Here is a 13278-nt window from a genome sequence, read left to right on the forward strand (position 1 = left end):
TCTTGTTAATTGTTTACTATTTTTGTTAAAAATTGTGAAGTTTTTATATGTTTTGTGTCTAAAAATTCTTTAAAAGATTCTAAAATTTTTCATACACATTTCTTGATAGTTTTGTGGTATTTTTGTGATGATTTTTGCATATTAAAACTTGGGAAAAATGATGTGTTGATTTTCTTGCTATTTTGTGATGTTTTGTATTAAAAAATTTTGTGAAAATTGCTTGATTCTAATTCCAATTTCTTGATAAAGATTTGTGACCTATACCATGTGATTTTGTGAAGTTTTAACCACTGTTTGTATATGCTTTTGCTGCATGTGTGTGAATTTGGTTTAATTGCTTGGTTTGCAAGTTATGTTTGTGAATAAATGATGCAAATATGCTTAAATATGTCATGGATCTTGACTTGAATATGTTCTTATAATTCCCATGTCATTCATTGTAAGTAAACTGTAACACCCATACCAGACGTATCTAGAAAGTCTGGCACGTGCGTTAATATTAGTACTGGATACATTAAAATATACAACATAAAATTTTTCCCGAATGAATAATATTTACATCAAGTTACGTTCGTATAAATAATAATACAACACAACTCATCCACACATAAAATACATCCTTGATGTCCATAACGTCCTGAAGCTTTACGAACGAACCCTTGAAGTAATATCCATCCGGCTCCGAACATGCATAAACATCCTGCTTATCTGAAACAAATAAGGATTGGGATGAGACATAATGTCTCAGTGAGTTCCCCTAATACCTAGGCTATAGGTGACCTTAAGGGGAAACCTACGGTCACCACGTGTCTACATTACAACCTGACGGTTGATTATACGTGTGTGGGGACTTGCATGCTTAGACAGTAGTGCATACTAGAGCCGTCATAATCATATCTTAACTTGTTATAGGTTTCTCATCTATACATGTCATGGCGGTTGAGGGAACCTAAACCGCATTGCCAAGTGTACGCTTTACGTACAAGGCCTAAACATAAATAACGTAGCATATCATGACATGATTCTAAACCGGACGATTAGGGAACCTAAGATCGTCACTGGTATCATATTCTTTACGTGTCCTATACATATCTTGCTCTCGTCTAATAGCATTTCATGCTCTTGTCCTTGTTCTTAAACATAATCATACATGGCTCGATCTTGAGCATAAACATAACATAGTCATAATAAACATAATCGTGTCTAAGTTCATTCATGGGTTAGCGTTGAACAAACAGTTATTATCTTGATTCATTTTACGGATAGTCCCGAGTGGAGTAACCCCGAGATCAATCCCATACATGACCGATGTACGTACATCGGACTCCCTCGGTGTCGTGCGGGTCCCTTGCGGCTTAAACCGTTCCCCTTAGGTCGAGAACCTCCCGTATCCCCCTGGCGTGGATAACAAGAGACACGAGCACCTACGTCTTGTTTACTCAGTGACATGCGGGTCCCTTACGGCTTGAATCGTTCTCATAATGAGAACCCCTTGTATCCCCCTGATGTGGATATCAAGAGACATGTCACCTACACATATTAAGTCATGGTCTTGTCGTGCATATAAGTTAAACATGTACATACTTGATTGTTTACCTCGGAACCTTAATCGAACCGATTAGTGGTAAACTCTTACTTGTTCATATTCATACCTAATCATGGTGGAGAGACTAACTAGTCAATCCACGGCTTACGTACTTGCTAAATCATTCTAACTCATGTGCGAAGAAATTACACTTCGCGTCTTATCATTCTATGGATTCTTGCTATCTTTCTAGTTCTCGACTAGCTAAGCCGAGGCTCTACATACATGCCCTTCCTTAGTTCATTACTACCCCATCATATGTAAACTCTCTTGTGCCATTCTTGTTGTACATGCTAAGATTGCCATGATTAATGATGCAAGGATCAATTGACGAGATGTGCAATTTTCAAAAGTTACTAAAGACCGAAAATGCCAAAACCCGAGTCTTAAGCCATTTAGAAAATTCTATGACTTTATAAAGCCAAGTTTGTTCCAGTAGAAAAGCAAGTGAAACAGCAAAAGAACACGTCGAAACGATCGCTACGGACCCCCACACGACTGCCCCCAAGCACCCGAACGCAGAACAACGCAAACGTTGTCCTGTCTGGGGCGCCTGGCGCCAGGAGTAGGGCGCCTAGCGCTAGCTCCCTGTGTGTGGGCGCCTAGCGCCCTTGTACAGGCGCAGCGCTGCGATTGTTGCGTTTTCGGTGTTTTCAGCTACGAGTTTTCGCCATTTTCGACCCACAACTTGTCCAATTCGACCCTGTAATGCATCAAACTCATACAACAACATGTATAGACTTATTTAAACATATATCATGGCAATTTTAACATATAAACAACTAGGATTGGCTTGGGGTACTAAAGTTTCATAAAAACTAAACTTAACATAAATCATTATTCTTCACAAGATTAAACAACCCCAAAGGTGGGTAATCTATCTATGGAACTCACCTAGTAAATTTCTTGTAACATCCTCTAGTCCCAAGCTTCAACAACCAAAACCCTAGCTCATGATCAACTTGCTTTTCTTGATTAAACCATCCAAACTTGCCATTCTTTGCCATAAAAGAACCATAACATGTTCAAGATCAAGCTTCAAACTTCATCTTCACTCAACACCAACAAACCCTTATTTCTTTGAATCCATTTCTTGAGAGGAGAGGTAGAGAAATCAAACATAATACAAGCTTCTCTTAGCTCAAAGATCATGAGGAACCATAACTTAGAAGCTTGCCAAGGAAGGGAGAAAATTTGGAAAGGTTTGGTGGAGGGATGGGAGATGGAGGCGTGAGAGGGAAGAGAGGAGGAGGAGAAGATATTTTCTCAACCTAAGAGAGAGAAGAGAATAAGAATTATGAAATAATTCTTGCCCCAAAATCAAATAAATATCTTCTGGCGTGCAATTACCTTTTTACCCTTGCCTCAACGTGCTAGAACAACGACTCTGGTACTTTCCCGTGTTATGCTGACATGTTATAAAATATTTTCCATTAACTAACTTTTCCATGAATTTAAGTCCTCTGATATATTTAACAGGTGAAATTTCCTTTAGCAGACGAGCGGGATGTTACACTCTACCCCCCTTAAAGAAATTTCGTCCTCGAAATTTAGAGATCGACTACCAATCATCTTGACAAAACTTACTATCTTTGGTCCGAGCCATACATTTCGATTCATACATACTCAAAGGATTCATCGTATCGTGTCCTCATCTTGTTTCTTAACCCTCAGGTTACTGAACTTAGCCTTCTTGATCTTAATATCATTCAATCTTAGAGTTTTCTTAGTATATCATGACTTGGAAGTTACCTTGCTACACATAAACTTATTGTCTCAGACTCGTAACTTACCCACTTAACATAAACCATTCATAAAGGCATCTTATCATAAACATGAACACTCAGGATTTGCCTTTTTAACTGGAATCCTATCGGATACCAGGTTTGCCCTGCAGTGCTTACTTGCAGCATAAAACATTTTTCATACACATACATAGTTAAAACACGACTTTCCTTATTATACCTTGAGACATGTGCCTCTTTCTGACATTACTTTTCTTGACGATTCTACGAATATCTTATCTCTTTTCAGAGTCTTAAGAAATCTTTCGATCTCATTACCATTCTTACTACACCCAAACCCATAGATGACTCATATAACTTGTCAGGGAGAGGTGAAATTAAATACATCGATACATACGTCATTCATCAACCCATCTTATAGCTTGCATGCTCTTAAAACTTCCGTCTTAGACCTCTTGCACTGAATTCTCTTAACATATAATTGTACGCCTCCTGAGAATTTTCGAAAAACTTTGTTGTTTACTTCAACACATATTACTCTCCATAATCATCGCATACTTTCAAATGTTGCTTCTTGTTAAATAATAACGATACTCGTTCTAACATATTACTTTGAAAAGTTTTCTAAACATGAGTATTTGGATCTTTGGAACGAATAGAGACATAATCTTTTAAAAGAATTTTGTGAAAAATTGTCATGTTTAAATAATTTCGTTTCCAAGTCCCTCAATACCCATTTTAAATTTAAGAGTTCTTAAATCATAGTTCGAAATCTTCATAGCAAGTATCGTGATCGTTTAACAAGTCTGACATAAGAGAGTATGCACTTAATCGTGCATATCTCATGATTTATATCTTCATCCAGAATGAAATTCTTGATCTTTAAAGTAACTTCTTTCTTATTCTTTCTTGACTTACATACATATCTTGGAGACTTACATAATTGCATAACATAAATCATATAGGATCCTTGACCCTCATAACATTATCTCTTTTCCTCGTTCTAAGAACAATAAACTTGAACCTTCAACACATCATATCCGGTTACGATCACATATTGTTACCTTATCCTGCATAACACTTCTTCTTTTAATACCGGCTTCACAATTGATAGCTCAATTATTACTCTAAGTCACAAAAAGGAACCTCTCGACTCTTTCATGTATTTCTCTTGTCATAGCACATAATTTTACATGCATCTTTTTTTTATTATAGCACATATTCTTCATTTGTTGTGTATCTAGCCTTTCTTATCATACTGAGATCAAGACACATCCACATATCTTTAACCTTTTCATAACTGATTCTATAAGTCTCCTTTCTTACTTAACATTTCGAGAACTTCTCGTTTGTCCCATAATGCTCTAACGAAGGCTCTTACTATCTCATTCCATGTTCCATGATTACTGTTAACACTATGCCAATTAACTTTCGTTGCACCACTCTGATTCCCACCAGTTGGCCTTAACCAATACTATAATCCATTAAGACAACTGAAACTTCACATATGAGCATCATCTTCTTAAACTCTTCCTCAAAACATTTCATGTGGCGAACCTTGCCATAAACATGCACCTCACAATACCTTGCAAGATTGGATCTTGCGATAGATTTGTCGAATTACCATATTAATTTACTTGGGAATAGATCTTACTTTCTCACTAGTTGAGTTCACCTCATAACATACACTTGTCATACATAAACTTGTTTCTGAGAAATCTTGAATTCCCATAGTAGACTTATCATAAATTCATACATATTTTTCCTGATCATACTTCATTGTATTCTTGTATTCTCGTATACTATGTTTTGCGTAATCAACGGATGCTTGCTCGTTAATTTCTTTCTTTAAGAAAACATTATAATACAACACACGGGTCATTGGCGTTGACAATTTCTCTTTATATAAAAACGTAATAAATTTGGCCCCAGTCGTTGCTCTAAAATCACGGAATAAGTTGACAACACAACTGTGTCATCTAACTTTAGTTCCCGTGAGTTTAGCCCACTCTACGTGAGTCGTAACAACCGGTACCTACAAAATTCCATTTTAAAATCTATAAACATCAACTCCAATCACCCATATGTGTCTACCTTTCTAAAATCTTGTAAACTTTTGAATTCAACATTTAACGGGCTTTAGCAATTCAATTAAGCAAAACATAGATCCGGGGGTACTCATGACTTCATAAAACCTGAAAATCTTGTGACATTCGTATAATTCTCTACCACTTTACTTTCCATCTCATGCCTTTGCATCCACTTAATCCGTTCCATAAATCGAAACCTTAAAACTCTTGACCCAGGCTCTTTGCCAGCTCTTACCACGTTAACTACTAATGTTACCTTGAACCGGATTGATTCCGTTAATAGTTGTCCATGCATTTTCTTCCTTAAAAATCATAGGGTGTATGATGTGCATTCGATACTTGATGTTATAGAGAGTGCATGTTACATAAAAGATTGTGAAAACAACCCCCAATAGCTACTAAGGCCCTAGAGACGAAATGACAGTTTTTGGAAAAACTGAAAATTTTCGCTCCAGTTTCGCTATTAGCGGAACCCTCTGGAGTAATTTCGCTATTAGCGAAATTTTCTCTATTGGCGTAATTTCCTAAAAATTAATTTTCCAGAAAACATACTTTGCATAGAAAATCTCATTTTCTCAAGTAATCTAGTGCACATCATTCATTCCAAACATCTTAAAACAATTTTATAACCTTTGCATGGCAAGCATTAACATCAATCGATTCAATTCACGGCACCTTAGAAACTAATGTCTTATTCATCATATTACTTGACATGAAAATTCCACATAAGACTTCAACTTCATCCAACATACATGTACTTAACTTCATTCACTACGAACGGCTTAACTTATTTCTCTGCTAATTCATTCACTGTTAGAATCTTATTCCCGCTGAACATACAAATCTTTATCTTCCGTCCTCATATCTCAATCCCTGAGATCTTATTAACTCCATCAACACATATCGACTTATCCTTAACTTGTAGTCTTGTACTTACGTTCCAGAATATATATATATCCAACTTCTTCACTTACGGATACTTGAAGTATTACTAACATCATAGTCAAATTTGTCGGAACGTTCTTTCTTAACATATCTTACATTCCCGGAGGATTCACACTTCTACTTGATTAGTTCACCGGCCACCTTTTGGCACGATCAAACTTCTTCATCACATACTTCGTTCTTCCTGGGTCCTATTCAGCTCTCAGGCATCTGCTCTAATCATCGAATGTTAAATTGAGTTGATCAGGCTCAACTAACAACAACAATTAGAACTTTTACCCGGAACCCAATGGTCCCACTACCTTAGTTGTAATTTAATGACCCAAGGCACGGTCTGAATCGACCTGCTCTGATACCAATTGTAACACCCATACCAGACGTATCTAGAAAGTCTGGCACGTGCGTTAATATTAGTACTGGATACATTAAAATATACAACATAAAATTTTTCCCGAATGAATAATATTTACATCAAGTTACGTTCGTATAAATAATAATACAACACAACTCATCCACACATAAAATACATCCTTGATGTCCATAACGTCCTGAAGCTTTACGAACGAACCCTTGAAGTAATATCCATCCGGCTCCGAACATGCATAAACATCCTGCTTATCTGAAACAAATAAGGATTGGGATGAGACATAATGTCTCAGTGAGTTCCCCTAATACCTAGGCTATAGGTGACCTTAAGGGGAAACCTACGGTCACCACGTGTCTACATTACAACCTGACGGTTGATTATACGTGTGTGGGGACTTGCATGCTTAGACAGTAGTGCATACTAGAGCCGTCATAATCATATCTTAACTTGTTATAGGTTTCTCATCTATACATGTCATGGCGGTTGAGGGAACCTAAACCGCATTGCCAAGTGTACGCTTTACGTACAAGGCCTAAACATAAATAACGTAGCATATCATGACATGATTCTAAACCGGACGATTAGGGAACCTAAGATCGTCACTGGTATCATATTCTTTACGTGTCCTATACATATCTTGCTCTCGTCTAATAGCATTTCATGCTCTTGTCCTTGTTCTTAAACATAATCATACATGGCTCGATCTTGAGCATAAACATAACATAGTCATAATAAACATAATCGTGTCTAAGTTCATTCATGGGTTAGCGTTGAACAAACAGTTATTATCTTGATTCATTTTACGGATAGTCCCGAGTGGAGTAACCCCGAGATCAATCCCATACATGACCGATGTACGTACATCGGACTCCCTCGGTGTCGTGCGGGTCCCTTGCGGCTTAAACCGTTCCCCTTAGGTCGAGAACCTCCCGTATCCCCCTGGCGTGGATAACAAGAGACACGAGCACCTACGTCTTGTTTACTCAGTGACATGCGGGTCCCTTACGGCTTGAATCGTTCTCATAATGAGAACCCCTTGTATCCCCCTGATGTGGATATCAAGAGACATGTCACCTACACATATTAAGTCATGGTCTTGTCGTGCATATAAGTTAAACATGTACATACTTGATTGTTTACCTCGGAACCTTAATCGAACCGATTAGTGGTAAACTCTTACTTGTTCATATTCATACCTAATCATGGTGGAGAGACTAACTAGTCAATCCACGGCTTACGTACTTGCTAAATCATTCTAACTCATGTGCGAAGAAATTACACTTCGCGTCTTATCATTCTATGGATTCTTGCTATCTTTCTAGTTCTCGACTAGCTAAGCCGAGGCTCTACATACATGCCCTTCCTTAGTTCATTACTACCCCATCATATGTAAACTCTCTTGTGCCATTCTTGTTGTACATGCTAAGATTGCCATGATTAATGATGCAAGGATCAATTGACGAGATGTGCAATTTTCAAAAGTTACTAAAGACCGAAAATGCCAAAACCCGAGTCTTAAGCCATTTAGAAAATTCTATGACTTTATAAAGCCAAGTTTGTTCCAGTAGAAAAGCAAGTGAAACAGCAAAAGAACACGTCGAAACGATCGCTACGGACCCCCACACGACTGCCCCCAAGCACCCGAACGCAGAACAACGCAAACGTTGTCCTGTCTGGGGCGCCTGGCGCCAGGAGTAGGGCGCCTAGCGCTAGCTCCCTGTGTGTGGGCGCCTAGCGCCCTTGTACAGGCGCAGCGCTGCGATTGTTGCGTTTTCGGTGTTTTCAGCTACGAGTTTTCGCCATTTTCGACCCACAACTTGTCCAATTCGACCCTGTAATGCATCAAACTCATACAACAACATGTATAGACTTATTTAAACATATATCATGGCAATTTTAACATATAAACAACTAGGATTGGCTTGGGGTACTAAAGTTTCATAAAAACTAAACTTAACATAAATCATTATTCTTCACAAGATTAAACAACCCCAAAGGTGGGTAATCTATCTATGGAACTCACCTAGTAAATTTCTTGTAACATCCTCTAGTCCCAAGCTTCAACAACCAAAACCCTAGCTCATGATCAACTTGCTTTTCTTGATTAAACCATCCAAACTTGCCATTCTTTGCCATAAAAGAACCATAACATGTTCAAGATCAAGCTTCAAACTTCATCTTCACTCAACACCAACAAACCCTTATTTCTTTGAATCCATTTCTTGAGAGGAGAGGTAGAGAAATCAAACATAATACAAGCTTCTCTTAGCTCAAAGATCATGAGGAACCATAACTTAGAAGCTTGCCAAGGAAGGGAGAAAATTTGGAAAGGTTTGGTGGAGGGATGGGAGATGGAGGCGTGAGAGGGAAGAGAGGAGGAGGAGAAGATATTTTCTCAACCTAAGAGAGAGAAGAGAATAAGAATTATGAAATAATTCTTGCCCCAAAATCAAATAAATATCTTCTGGCGTGCAATTACCTTTTTACCCTTGCCTCAACGTGCTAGAACAACGACTCTGGTACTTTCCCGTGTTATGCTGACATGTTATAAAATATTTTCCATTAACTAACTTTTCCATGAATTTAAGTCCTCTGATATATTTAACAGGTGAAATTTCCTTTAGCAGACGAGCGGGATGTTACACTCTACCCCCCTTAAAGAAATTTCGTCCTCGAAATTTAGAGATCGACTACCAATCATCTTGACAAAACTTACTATCTTTGGTCCGAGCCATACATTTCGATTCATACATACTCAAAGGATTCATCGTATCGTGTCCTCATCTTGTTTCTTAACCCTCAGGTTACTGAACTTAGCCTTCTTGATCTTAATATCATTCAATCTTAGAGTTTTCTTAGTATATCATGACTTGGAAGTTACCTTGCTACACATAAACTTATTGTCTCAGACTCGTAACTTACCCACTTAACATAAACCATTCATAAAGGCATCTTATCATAAACATGAACACTCAGGATTTGCCTTTTTAACTGGAATCCTATCGGATACCAGGTTTGCCCTGCAGTGCTTACTTGCAGCATAAAACATTTTTCATACACATACATAGTTAAAACACGACTTTCCTTATTATACCTTGAGACATGTGCCTCTTTCTGACATTACTTTTCTTGACGATTCTACGAATATCTTATCTCTTTTCAGAGTCTTAAGAAATCTTTCGATCTCATTACCATTCTTACTACACCCAAACCCATAGATGACTCATATAACTTGTCAGGGAGAGGTGAAATTAAATACATCGATACATACGTCATTCATCAACCCATCTTATAGCTTGCATGCTCTTAAAACTTCCGTCTTAGACCTCTTGCACTGAATTCTCTTAACATATAATTGTACGCCTCCTGAGAATTTTCGAAAAACTTTGTTGTTTACTTCAACACATATTACTCTCCATAATCATCGCATACTTTCAAATGTTGCTTCTTGTTAAATAATAACGATACTCGTTCTAACATATTACTTTGAAAAGTTTTCTAAACATGAGTATTTGGATCTTTGGAACGAATAGAGACATAATCTTTTAAAAGAATTTTGTGAAAAATTGTCATGTTTAAATAATTTCGTTTCCAAGTCCCTCAATACCCATTTTAAATTTAAGAGTTCTTAAATCATAGTTCGAAATCTTCATAGCAAGTATCGTGATCGTTTAACAAGTCTGACATAAGAGAGTATGCACTTAATCGTGCATATCTCATGATTTATATCTTCATCCAGAATGAAATTCTTGATCTTTAAAGTAACTTCTTTCTTATTCTTTCTTGACTTACATACATATCTTGGAGACTTACATAATTGCATAACATAAATCATATAGGATCCTTGACCCTCATAACATTATCTCTTTTCCTCGTTCTAAGAACAATAAACTTGAACCTTCAACACATCATATCCGGTTACGATCACATATTGTTACCTTATCCTGCATAACACTTCTTCTTTTAATACCGGCTTCACAATTGATAGCTCAATTATTACTCTAAGTCACAAAAAGGAACCTCTCGACTCTTTCATGTATTTCTCTTGTCATAGCACATAATTTTACATGCATCTTTTTTTTATTATAGCACATATTCTTCATTTGTTGTGTATCTAGCCTTTCTTATCATACTGAGATCAAGACACATCCACATATCTTTAACCTTTTCATAACTGATTCTATAAGTCTCCTTTCTTACTTAACATTTCGAGAACTTCTCGTTTGTCCCATAATGCTCTAACGAAGGCTCTTACTATCTCATTCCATGTTCCATGATTACTGTTAACACTATGCCAATTAACTTTCGTTGCACCACTCTGATTCCCACCAGTTGGCCTTAACCAATACTATAATCCATTAAGACAACTGAAACTTCACATATGAGCATCATCTTCTTAAACTCTTCCTCAAAACATTTCATGTGGCGAACCTTGCCATAAACATGCACCTCACAATACCTTGCAAGATTGGATCTTGCGATAGATTTGTCGAATTACCATATTAATTTACTTGGGAATAGATCTTACTTTCTCACTAGTTGAGTTCACCTCATAACATACACTTGTCATACATAAACTTGTTTCTGAGAAATCTTGAATTCCCATAGTAGACTTATCATAAATTCATACATATTTTTCCTGATCATACTTCATTGTATTCTTGTATTCTCGTATACTATGTTTTGCGTAATCAACGGATGCTTGCTCGTTAATTTCTTTCTTTAAGAAAACATTATAATACAACACACGGGTCATTGGCGTTGACAATTTCTCTTTATATAAAAACGTAATAAATTTGGCCCCAGTCGTTGCTCTAAAATCACGGAATAAGTTGACAACACATAACTATCTCATAATTTTCAATTCCTATTATTCCTTATGCCACTAACTATCTCATTTCATGTTTTATTCATCCATAAGCATTCCATACTTCATCTCCTCCTTCATCTTATTTCTTGCACTTTAAGTTTCACCAAAAATTAGAATGTAAAACTTAGGAATTTTGTAATATTTCTCCTATGCTTTTAAATTCTTGCAAGACCATAGCATGTATCTAGGGTATGATGTAATAAGGACAATGGACTCTAATGATGTACACCGACACAAGCACCGACACATGCACACACCTCACTTTAGATGTATGGCTAGAATATGCATGTTTAGATGTATGCTTAGGATTGAATGTTTAGATGAATGCTTAGGGTTTACACTTAGAAAAATCAATCTTCCAAAAAAACATGAACAATATCACTCAAATCACTTTCTAAATAAACCTTGGGGTCAAAATCCCATTGTATTTTCCTTTTCATTTTCTTAATCAAAATTTCAATGAATTTTAATCATACTTTGACTTCCTTTCTCAAAACAACTAATCAAACCTCATCTTTTCCACAATCTTATGCCCTTGAGGCCTCTCTCTCTTATTCTTCAAAATCCATTTTCCAAATTTAAAATCAATCAACAAAAACAAAAATATTTTTGGAAGAGAACTACGGTGGATTTGATCCCTTAAACGGGTACGTAGGCAAGGAAACAATATTCCTTCAATTCAAATAAAATAGAAATTCAGACACATTCTTCTCCCTCCAATTCTTGACTAAGAAAACCCTTAGGTGTAAATATCATTTTCAAATAGCATTAAAAAATAAAGCGCGCGCGTAAAAAGTTAAGACGGTTCCTATAGGATACTATAGTCGTTATAGGTGCCTAACACCTTCCCATAGCGAAAACAACTCCCGGACCTCGATTCTCAAGGGTTTTGCTTATTTTTTCCCTTCCCAAGAAAAAATGAGATATCAAAGGTTAAAAAGGTTCAAACGTAATCAATGTTTGACACCCGAAAACCAAGATAAAACAGGTTTTACATTTGATATACAATCAGAGACGTAAATAATTACAAAACAGAGTTAGACTCTTAAGAATTGTTCAATTAATACCTCCAATTTAAAAAACTTGTGTAGTTATATAATTTATTTAATCTAAAACATGGTAAAGGAAGAAGAAGAAGAAGGAGGAGGAGAAGGGGAAGGATGAGGAGAAGAAGGAGAAGAAGGAGAAGGAGGAGGAGGAGGAGGAGGAGAAGAAGGAGGAGGAGGAGGAGGAGGAGGAGGAGGAGGAGGAGGAGGAGGAGGAGGAGGAGGAGGAGAAGAAGAAGGAGAAGAAGAAGAAGAAGAAGAAGAAGAAGAAGAAGAAGAAGAAGAAGAAGAAGAAGAAGAAGAAGAAGAAGCAGAAGAAGTAGGAGGAGAAGGAGGAGGAGGAGGAGGAGGAGGAAGAAGAAGAAGCTTGCGTGGATTCTGGGTCCCTCAGATCCAAGTAGCTTAGTCAGCTTATGTGTCTGATTCCCTTCACAAAGTATGTGGAAATCACTCCCCATCTTCTGTGAGACTTCCTTCTACTAGGGCATTGACTTCTGGTCGACCTTCCAATAGATCTTCCACTATAGTCTTCTAAGCTTCCCAATCCTTTTCTGGTGCTCTTCATATGTTCCTTCTTCATAATAACGAGTTCCTGCACACTTGAACATATGTTAGTATTCCAATTGTTCT

At 37.0% G+C, this 13278-nt stretch overlaps 2 long non-coding RNA genes across 2 annotated transcripts; both read right to left on the reverse strand.

The window, feature by feature from the left end:
- Positions 1-489: 489 nt before the first annotated feature.
- On the reverse strand, positions 490-4522 carry LOC146936206 (uncharacterized). The gene is made up of 2 exons (XR_015030502.1): positions 2480-4522; positions 490-708 (listed from the first exon to the last, which is right to left on the reverse strand). It is a non-coding gene; the product is annotated as an uncharacterized LOC146936206 (long non-coding RNA).
- A 2243-nt stretch (positions 4523-6765) lies between these two features.
- On the reverse strand, positions 6766-10798 carry LOC146936207 (uncharacterized). The gene is made up of 2 exons (XR_015030503.1): positions 8756-10798; positions 6766-6984 (listed from the first exon to the last, which is right to left on the reverse strand). It is a non-coding gene; the product is annotated as an uncharacterized LOC146936207 (long non-coding RNA).
- Between the last annotated feature and the right edge of the window lie 2480 nt (positions 10799-13278).

Source organism: Medicago sativa, chromosome 3 (assembly GCF_051527215.1).
Source record: "Medicago sativa cultivar Bolivia chromosome 3, Bolivia_mono, whole genome shotgun sequence".
Taxonomy (NCBI): domain Eukaryota; kingdom Viridiplantae; phylum Streptophyta; class Magnoliopsida; order Fabales; family Fabaceae; genus Medicago; species Medicago sativa.